Source organism: Chlorocebus sabaeus, chromosome 24 (genome assembly GCF_047675955.1).
Source record: "Chlorocebus sabaeus isolate Y175 chromosome 24, mChlSab1.0.hap1, whole genome shotgun sequence".
Taxonomy (NCBI): domain Eukaryota; kingdom Metazoa; phylum Chordata; class Mammalia; order Primates; family Cercopithecidae; genus Chlorocebus; species Chlorocebus sabaeus.
In genome coordinates this window covers 48,243,126-48,253,933 of record NC_132927.1, presented here as the reverse complement: position 1 = coordinate 48,253,933, position 10,808 = coordinate 48,243,126, and the positions used below count along the sequence as shown (strand labels likewise).

The 10,808-nt window shown below is 43.6% G+C and overlaps 1 long non-coding RNA gene across 1 annotated transcript; it reads right to left on the bottom strand.

The window, feature by feature from the left end:
• Nucleotides 1–5,325: 5,325 nt before the first annotated feature.
• LOC140710042 (uncharacterized) lies at nt 5,326–8,579 on the bottom strand. Its single transcript, XR_012090907.1, has 3 exons — nt 8,082–8,579; nt 5,975–6,136; nt 5,326–5,766 (listed from the first exon to the last, which is right to left on the bottom strand). It is a non-coding gene; the product is annotated as an uncharacterized lncRNA (long non-coding RNA).
• Between the last annotated feature and the right edge of the window lie 2,229 nt (nt 8,580–10,808).

The following is a 10,808-nucleotide window of genomic DNA, read 5'->3' as shown; positions in this document are numbered from 1 at the left end:
GAGGGTACCGTACCTAAACAACATAGTTGTTACTCATTGCAGTAGAGGTAAAGTCAATACTGGGGAGATAACCACATGTCCTCAACAATGTTTTCTTAAAGTAGGAAAGTGGGGGAAATTTGCAAAAGGAATTCAGTTTACAAAAATATTTGCTGAAATTGGTGAAACCCTGCTGATACTCCAGGGAAGAGAAAGTTGCTCTAATGAAGAATTTTCGTGGCAAAAGCTACACAGCAAGAGGCAAATACAAGCTAGTTCTTGAACAGTGGAATTATGGGTGGATTTTATATTTTGGTGTTGATTTTGCTTACCTGTATTTCTTATTTTTTCTATAGTCAACCTGTGTGGTTTTAAAATATTTTTAAACATCACTTTAGAAAATCAGGGGAAGGGGAAGATGCACATTATTGATTACTACTTGGAAAGCCAGCACAGAGGACATCACCAGCCTATTGGTTTTTCCATAACAGCATCACTTAAAAAAAAAAAATTAAAAAACAATATTGAAGTTATTCTTAGCTTTAGAAGAGAGTTCACCACAGGATTAATGCCTTGAATGCATTTTAAATATATTCTAACTTATAAAAGTATACCTACAATAAAGAAAATGTGGCACATATACACCATGGAATACTATGCAGACATAAAAAAGAATGAGTTCATGTCCTTTGCAGGGACATGGATGAAGCTGGAAACCATCATCCTCAGCAAACTAACACAGGAACAGAAAAGCAAACACCACATGCTCTCACTCATAAGTGGGAGTTGAACAATGAGAACACATGGACACAGGGAGGGGAACATCACACACCAGGGCCTGTCGGGGCGTGGGAGGAAACAGGAGGGAGAGCATTTGGTCAAACACCTAATGCATGCAGGGCTTAAAACCTAGATGATGGGTTGATGGGTGCAGCAAACCACTATGGCACATGTATACCTATGTAACAAACCTGCACGTTCTGCATATGTATCCTAGAACTTAAAGTAAAATTTTTAAAAAGTATACCCACATATTTTAGGAGCATCTCTATTGCATATAGCCACATGACAATTCCACTGGACATCCTGTCCTACAGATGCTAAAGGCTTCAACTAGGCTGAATATATTTCTACCAGATTTCACTAAGTACCAGGACCAACAAACAATTTAAAGAGTAATTTCAGTAAAGCCTCAAAAAGAGTAAGATGGTGGTTGGGGTGGGGGGAGGGTTGGAGGAGAAGTCAGGGATAGGGAGAGGTTAGTCAAAGGGTATTAAATTTCAGTTAGACAGGGTGAGAAAGTTCTGGAGATTTACTGTACAGCATGGTGACAGTAGTTAATAACTATATATTGTATGCTTGAAAATTGCTGAGAGTAGATCTAAAATGTTCTCACCACAAAAAAGTATGTGAGGCAATTGACATGTTAATTAGCTTGATTTAATCATTTTCACATACACATACAGCAAAAATCACTTTGTAGCAAAAACAAATATAAAGAAATAAAAAAGAAAAACAGGTTTGTTCAATGAAAATTAAAAAATAAACCCTCAAAGGATAAAGCCTTTATATTGTATTCTAAGCCCCAGGTTTTCCTTCAAGAAAAAAAAATATATATGTTTAAGTGAGCATTGAACATTTGAAAGGAGTCCTCCCTTGCTGTAAACATTCTTTTACAAAATCTATGGGCCTGGGCGCGGTGGCTCACGCCTGTAATCCCAGCACTTTGGGAAGCCTAGGTGGGTGGATCACGAGGTCAAGAGATCGAGACCATCTTGGCCATGATGGTGAAACCCCATCTCTACTAAAAATATAAAAATTAGTTGGGTGTGGTGGTGGGCGCCTGTAATCCCAGCTACTCAGGAGGCTAAGGCAAGAGAATCGCTGGAACCCAGTAGAATCGCTGGAACCCAGGAGGTGGAGGTTGTGGTGAGCGGAGGTCGTGTCACTGCACTCCAGCCTGGGTGACAGAGCAAGACTCCATCTCAAAAAAATAAAAAATTTAACAATGGGTGATGAGACCATGAGACCAGCAGCAGGTGTCACTCTATCTCCCAACTGTCTTCATGTTCCTAGCCCTGCATAGCACTTGACAAAATATCTGATTTAAACTTCAATAAGTATGGAAGTAAGTATAATCCCCATACTACAGAGCAGGAAATCAAAGCTTTGAGAGATTAAGCAATTTGCTAAGGCCACGTGTCTTTGCTAGAGCTAAGATTTAAATCTAATCTTTCCTTATTCTGGAACCCATACTCTCTCCACTTCACTAATGCTGCCTTGCTGCCAGATAGGCAGAGTATTTATTCATTGATTCAATAAATAATTATCCACCACCTACTGTGTGCCTAGCACTATACTAGGCAGTGTAGACAGACATATCTCTTGGACTTCATGGATTATACTCACTAGGTAGAGTGACAGGGAGACAATAAGCCAAGTCAACCTACAAACTAATAAATATGCAATGATGAATGGTAGTACGTGCAACAAGGGAGAGGAACAGGTGCTGAGTAGAGAGATGGTAGCTAGTTTACCTAAGCCAATCTAACCCTACACAGGTATGAGGAATCAAGAAGATAATCTCTTTCTGAGAGCTACCACTACTTACAGGTAGATGAAGCAATAAGCCTCCTACCCAATGGTAACTCATAATAATAGCAAGGTCAGACCAATTTCTGTTATACATACTGAGAAAGAAAATTATCCCTAATCAGTGGAATTTTGTGGTCTGATTTGATTAGCTGCTCCTTTGGAGAGTAACCTCTCAGTATTAGCCTTTCTGATGAATTGCATATGCTGCTTTCTGATAGACTTCAATGAGTTCAAGAGTCCTTTTGTCAGAGGTATTTGTCAGAGCAACTCCATCCTGAATAGGGGCTGGGTGAAACGAGGCTGAGACCTCCTGGGCTGCATCCCCAGACAGCAAAGGCATTCTAAGACACGGGATGAGATAAGAGGTTGGCACAAGATACGAGTCATAAAGACCTTGCTGATAAAACATCCTGTGGTAAAGAAGCCGGCCAAAACCCACCAAAACCAAGATGGTGACAGGAGTGACCTCGGGTCATCCTCACTGCTACACTCCCACCAGTGCCATGACAGATTACAAATGCCATGGCAACGTCAAGAAGTTACCCTTTATGGTCTAAAAAGGGGGAGGCATGAATCATCCACCCCTTGTTTAGCATATAATCAAGAAATAACCATAAAAATGGGCAACCAGCAGCCCTCAGGGCTGCTCTGTCTATGGAGTAACCATTCTTTCATTCCTTTACTTTCCTGATAAACTTGCTTTCACTTTACTCTGTGGACTCGACCTGAATTATTTCTTGCAGGAGATCCAAGAACCCTTTCTTGGGGTCTGGATCTGGACCCCTTTCCTGTAACGCTTTCTAGAAAATTTTACTGCGCTGGATCTTCTATTTGCCCCTCCAGCTCCACTCCCCACCCTTCTCCACCCCACTAGGAGCTGGAAGCTGGCCTGCATGCACTGCGCCCATGGACTCCCTGGTCTTCCAGCTTATGTTGGGTTTGGCCAGATGAGAAGCACCAGCAGGAGCCTGGAAATCAAAGAGTAGGAGGAGAGTGAAGTTGGGTATGCATTTCTCTCTCTGAGCAGAAATGCCATGGGTTGGTAACAGCCCTCTACTGCAAGACTCAGCTCCTGGCAGAGAGTGCCTGCCATGGAGCCCTGTTCTTTGGGTTCTAGCACCAGCTCCCTTCTCTTGCCCTTCAGGCCAAGGAATACTAATGGCTCTCACTGTTGCTAGCCCTAAGGATTGCACTACCCCTTGTTAGTATCCCCATACTGTACACACAGCATAACAAGCAGTCCCTTTATTCAATTATCTTCTCATTGTCCACTAAGAGTGAGCCATTTGCTCCCTACCAGGATCCTGATTAACACATCAAGCAGCTGATCATCAACACTGGGAGTTGCTTAACAACCTTTGACCAGTCTCCCAGGATGTCTAATGATCTTTACCTAAACATTCTCTTTAAAAATATACAGTCTAGGCTGGGTGTGGTGACTCACACCTGTAATCCCAGCACTTTGGGAGGCTGAGGCAGGCAGATCACTTGAGGTCAGGAGTTCGAGACCAGCCTGGCCAACATGGTGAAACCCCATCTCTACTAAAAATAAAAAAATTAGCTGAGTGTGGTGGTGGGCACCTGTAATCCCCGCTACTCAGGAGGCTGAGGCAGGAGAATCGCTTGAACCCAGGGATCAGAGGTTGTAGTGAACTGAGATCATGCCACTGCACTCTAGCTTGCATGACAGAGTGAGACTCCATCTCAAAACAAACAAACAAAAAACAGTCTAATAGTGATTATCTAACTACCTCTTTTCCCCTAAAAAATTTATATTAAGTAAGAAATATTTAAGTTAGTTTCCCATAAGCCTCCTCCCTGGCAGCAAATTTGAAAAATGCCTTTGGGCTGGGTGCGGTGGCTCACGCTTGTAATCCTAGCACTTTGGGAGGCCTAGGCGGACCAATCACCTGAGTTTGGGAGTTCAAGACCAGCCTGACCAACATAGAGAAACCCTGTCTCTACTAAAAATACAAAATTAGCCGGGCATGGTGGCTCATGCCTGTAATCCCAGCCAAGATCGCACCGTTATACTCCAGCCTGGGCAACAAGAGTGAAACTCTATCTCAAAAAAAAAAAAAAGGAAAACACCTTTGATATATGCTTGCAATTAATCTGCCTGAGAAGTTACTTTAACAATACAGACACAAAAAGAGTCATATATTCTATTCTGTAAACTCAATGAAGTTCCAGTTTTCTGTCCTTTTAGGTACTGGGATAGTATCTTTCCCGAAAAGTTCACTCGAAACTGTGATCTTGTCACAGGAAAGAGATCCCAATGTAGACCCCAAGAGAGGGTTCTTGGATCTCATGCAAGAAAGAATTCAGGGCGAGTCCTTAGTGCAAAGCAAAAGCAAGTTTATTAAGAAAGTAAAGTGGTGAAAGGTCAGTTACTCCATAGACAGAGTAGGATGTTCCCGAAAGTAAGAAGAGGCACGCATCCACCCTAGGTGCAATCCTTATATATATGCGGAGATGTGCTCTGCTACAAGGGTTTGTGATAAATAATTTTAATTACTATATTTTGCAAGAATCGATATTATTATCTTTAAAGCAAAATTAGGAATGTCTTTGTTCTCCAGATATTGGGATATCTGGATGCTCCCAAGTCTGGGTCTGTTTAGTAACCATTATTAATTTGTTCCCTTATTCATAAACATCAACAGGCGAGGAACACCTGACTTTCTGAGAATACAGCCCAGCAAGTCTCAGCCTCATTTTCCTGGCCCTCACTCAAAATGGAGTCACTCTGGTTTGAACGCCTCTGACAATCTGAGAGACAAAACAGATGCTTCTATGTCAACTAAGATGAACCCAAAAATTAAAGAAACAAAATTACCGATGGGTCAAAGTGTTACCGGGGGTCCTTGCTCCCAGAGCTCCCAAGATGGTGGTGGGCCACTTCCAAAATAGCAGCAGGCTGCTTCCAAGATGGTGGCAAGTCTCGTGTCCTCTGACCTAGGGTTCTTGGCCTCACAGATGCCAAGGAATGGAATGTTGGTCTATGCGGTGAGTGTTAATAGCTCTATTAGAAGCCATGGGTCATGGAAGAGAACCATGGAACCCAGTGACTAGTGTTCAGCTCAATTAGGATGAACTGGGGCACTTAGCCGTGCAGGAACAATGGCAAGCCTTTAGTCCGATCAGGAGCAGCAATGGGCGCCTCGCTGGATCAGGAGCACAGCAGACACCCTGTTGGATCCAGAGGGATGGAAGTCAGCGGTGGGAGTGCAGTTGCAAGATTAATAGAGTGAAAACAGAGCTCCCATACAAAGGGAGGGGACCCAAAGAGGGTAGCCATTGACGGCTCGAATGCCTGGATTTATATCCCAATCATTGTCCCTCCCGCTGTGCTCCCAGGCAATGCCTAATTAACATTTTAGTGAGCACTCTTTCCTACCTGATTGGTAGGGTGTGAGCTAAGTTGCAAGCCCCGTGTTTAAAGGTGGATGCGGTCACCTTCCCAGCTAGGCTTAGGGATTCTTAGTCAGCCTAGGAAATCCAGTTAGTCTTGTCTCTCAAAAGGTCCAGGAGCTAGCTGGCATGAAAAATTTCTAAATTCCTATGGCAGTAAGAAAAAACACATTGTTATTAAACTTCCTAGCAAAAGGAGCTTTCACAGCCCTCCCCACCTCCTAAATGGATTTACTACTCAGACCACAACTCTGACTGGACAGAGAACCAGTCTTACAAACATTCTTTTCTGATAAACTACTGTATGCCTTAAGCCAATTTCAGTCAACTGTGCGCAAATTGTCTTTGTGTCCTATAGTTTACTTTTCGACTTAAAGGGCCAAATTCCCCCTTATTTTAATGCTAAAACCCCACCCCAAAATGAACATGTGATGTATGGTACATTTGTACTTACCCAATGCACATGTGCTTGTCTCCCCTTATAAACATGTATAGCTTTTCCCCAAAATCCTACTGTGTAATACAAACTCTGTGAGGCATGAAACCCAAACTGTCCCTTCCCTCCTTGAAAAGAGGGTATCTTCAGCCCATGCCAGATAATATCTCCTCCCAGTTTGCAAACTAGTATCACCAATAAAACTCTCCTTTCTACTATTTAGCCTGGTGGTCTTTTGATAACAAAGCAAATGTGGTAGTATTCTGGAGTTAGGATTCAGCTACCAAGCCAAAGCAAGGTCACAAAAATCCTCCAATCAGCATGCGAACACAGGGTAAGTTTGGGATCAAAATCCTAGAGAGAAGCCAATGGCCCTGCAGGATCCTTATATCCCATTTATGTAAAGGTGAGAATAGTCAAACAATATTTTAAGCAAAACCACACACATTTAAAGACCCTCATTTCATCAGTGACAAAATTCTTGATCAAATCCTCTAATGCAAGTCAGAGATGAGGAATCTCGAAGTCCCTCTAGTCATACCTGCCTCTGGAGTACAGATCTTGTTTAGAACTTTCAGATGCTACTTAACCATCCCTTTAGTGTATAATTCCTGATTAGAGTGAGAGGTGACAATGGCTAGCAGCCCTCACTCTCGGTGCCTCCTCGGCCTCCGCGTCCACTGTGGCGCACTTGAGGAGCCCTTCAGCCTGCTGCTGCACTGTGGGAGCCCCTCTCTGGGGTGGCTGAGGCCAGAGCTGGCTCACTCCGCTTGCGGGGAGGTGTGGAGGGAGAGGCGTGGGCAGGAACCAGGGCTGCACGAGGCGTTCACAGTCCAGTGCGAATTCTGGTGGGCACAGGCTGGGCGCAAGCTGGGGGGCGGGCTCAGCGGCCCACACTCGGAGAGGCCGGCCGGCGGCACCGGCTCAGGGAGTGTGGGGCTTAGCACCCAGGCCAGCAGCTGCGGTTGGTGCGCAGGGTCCCCCAGCAGTGCAGACCCGCCCGGCTGGGCTCAAGTTCTCACCGGCCTCAGCTGCCTCCCTGCGGGACAGGGCTTGGGACCTGCAGCCCGCCTTGCCCAAACCCTCTCCCTGGCGGTGGGCTCCCGCGTGACCTGAGCCTTCCCGACAAGCGCCGCCCCTGCTTCGAGGTCCCATCAACCGCCCAGGGGCTGAGGAGTGCAGGCAGCTCCGCCTGCAGCCCGGTTGCAGTATCCACTAGGTAAAGCCAGCTGGGCTCCTGAGTCTACTGGGGACTTGGAGAATCTTTATGTCTAGCTAAAGGATTGTAAATGCACCAATCAGCACTCTGTGTCTAGCTCAAGGTTTGTAAATACACCAACTGGTACTCCCTATCTCGCTAACCTAGTGGGGACTTGGAGAACTTTTCTGTCTAGCACTGTGTGTCTAGCTGAGGGATTATAAACGCACTAATCAACACCCTGTCAAAATGGTCCAATCAGCTCACTGTAAAATGGACCAATCAGCAGGATGTGGGTGGGGCCAGATAAGGGAATAAAAGCAGGCTGGAATCAGCCAGTGGCAACCCTCTCAGGTCCACTTTCACACTGTGGTAGGTTTGTTCTTTTGTTCTTTGCAATAAATCTTGCTGCTGCTCACTCTTTGGGTCCATGCTACCTTTATGAGCTGTAACACTCACCCTGAAGATCTGCAGCTTCACTCCTGTCAGCGAAACCACGAACCCACCAGAAGGAAGAAGCTCCAGACACATCTGAACATCTGAAGGAACAAACTCCGGACACACCATCTTTTAAGAATGGTGACAGTCACTGCGAGGGTCTGAGGCTTCATTCTTGAAGTCAGTGAGACCAAGAACCCACCAATTCCGGACACAAGAGTACATAAATATTAACTAACTGCCTCTAAAGTACAGATAAAAACCAACTAATAAAGATTTTACGATGTCTATATTGTAAGGTTGAACGTTTTAAAAGTAAATTACAGAGACTATAACAGATAAATGCCCTTAGGCAGATCACTGCCATCCCATGAGGCTGGCTTGGGTCATCTCTTCATTTGCATATAGAGCACGTGATAATCTTGTTATACGGTTCCTGTAAGGCAAAACTACATATAAAACATTAATATAAAGTCACCATGAAAAACCATAAAGTGCCATTGTACTTTATAGAAAACACATTACATTTGTAATTACCTAATAATCCATTATACTATATAAACTGTATTTAATTTTAAGAAACGATTCATCATTTATTAAATAACCCCATTGTAGTCTCAGTGGCATGCTATTCCTTCTACATTTACCATTTCCTTTTGCTCAGGATAACAGTTTAAGTAGTTTGCAAATCAAAGCCCACACCCTTGGAAGAGCTTGGTGTGAAATGCTCACCAAGATTATACTGTGACCTGTGCTCTTGATCTGCACAACTGCCTCATAGGAGACAAAACAACTCTTGCATCCTTACTCAAGTACAAGGAGGTGATGGCATCCATTCTGCCAGTCTCAGTTCATTCATTATTAAGCAGCTTATATGAGCATCCTGTTGAGGCTGACCTGCGAAGCCTGGAAAGGAAAACCTAAGATGTCTGTAGGAAGGTTGTATCCATCTTGCTAAAGATTATTGGCAATTATCCAATTTTTAAAACAAGGAAGGATCTGTTTTTAGGGAGCCTATCTACTGGTGGCTAATTGCTTGAAAGTGTTAGACAAAATACAATTTCTTAGACAGTGAACCACCTCCCAGTAGATTTCCTCTTCTAAGGTGGACCCAACCCATGACAGTTGCTTCCAAAAAACTGCCTGTACTGTTTTGTTGTGAAGGGATTTCATTGTATTGTTTGAAAGAGAAGGGCAATTAGGTGCCATTAAGGTGAAAAACACAGAGACTCTTCACTGAAATGATATGTATTGTAATGAGATTCATGTGTAATGAAGTCATGTGAAAGCTATTTCAGAGAATGAGCTATTATATTAAAATCTCTACTTTGTAAGAAATATAAAAATAACATTTCATGACAGACATTCTACATGCACATTAGGAATCTATTAACTGATTGGAGCTAAATCTGCTAGGAAGTACTTAAAGATGGGGAAAAGATACCTAAGGTGATTTGTCCAAGCAGATAGAAAGAAAAGGGGGGAAAACACAAAGAGGTACTGGGAAGAAGCTGGAGAAGAGAGTCTGCTAAGTGGATATCCAGGTACTAACAGAGTTAAATACGCACTTTGTAAGAATCCCTAGAGAGTGCTCAGAGAGATCTTAAGGCTGACTATATAGGACTGTAGTGGTTTGGGTTTTGTTTTATTAATAGCTGCAAATCATCTGATGCTTCCCCCCCATCTCCCTCCTCCCCTTGAGGGTGAGTGGGCCTGTGATTGCTTCAACCAACACCATCCGTGTGACTTCTGAAGCTATTCACTTCCATCTAGTTTTGTTGGGATGTTTGTTCTCAGAGAAGCCAGTTGCCATGTAAGAAATCAGGATACCACCTGCTGGACCACCGTGGCTAAAACCACCCTGCTGGAGAGGCCAAGTGTAGGTGCTCTTGTCAATAGTCCCAGCTGAGCTGCTCGCCAACAGCCAGTATCAACTGCCAGCTATGGGATGAGCCACCTTGTTTTGCAGTCCAGGGGGACCTTCAGATGACCTAGCTCCCGCAGACATCTGACAGCAACTACAGGAGAGGCACCCAGTGAGAACGACCCAGTCGAGCCCTTCCCCAATTCCTGGCCCTTGGGTAATTGTGTTATATCAATGCTAACCAGAACGAGGACCAATTCACTGACCTACAGGAGATCTGGGTGAGAATTTTACAAACTACAATATTCTATGAACTGCATTAAGCAAACTTTAAAAAAATAAGACTGGGAAACTGTTGGCAGGTTCTGGCAAATGGTCTTAACAACTGTGGAGCCTTTTCTTTACAGATCTAGAGAAATACCCCTGTCCCCCAGACATCAAATAGAACTGAACTAAATTACCCCTTAACTCTGGAATCTGTTTTCTCACATTTCATTTTACCAGAAGTCCCACTGAGTACTAAAATGCTTTCTCAAAAAGTGTCAATTTGAGATGTAAAAAGAAAATGTTTATTTAAAAAGTACTGCATTTTGCTGTTTTTAATCCCAAGCTGAATGGAGTCCTTCTTAGTTGCTCCTGAGCTAAATCTTTTTCACTAATAATAGTTTTATTCTTAAAGGTTTCACTAGCTCTGAATCAAATTCTGTTGTGACTCATGCGATGTGTGGGTAGCAGCTAAAGACTTTCAAGAAGGGTAAGTTACTACAGGGGAAACATCCCAAATCATTTTGAAAAATAAGTTGTAACAGTTATAAAACATCCATGGCAGAATCTGCAGGCAGCCCTAGAATTAACCGTGCTGAGGATTAGCAGCAGGTGCATGG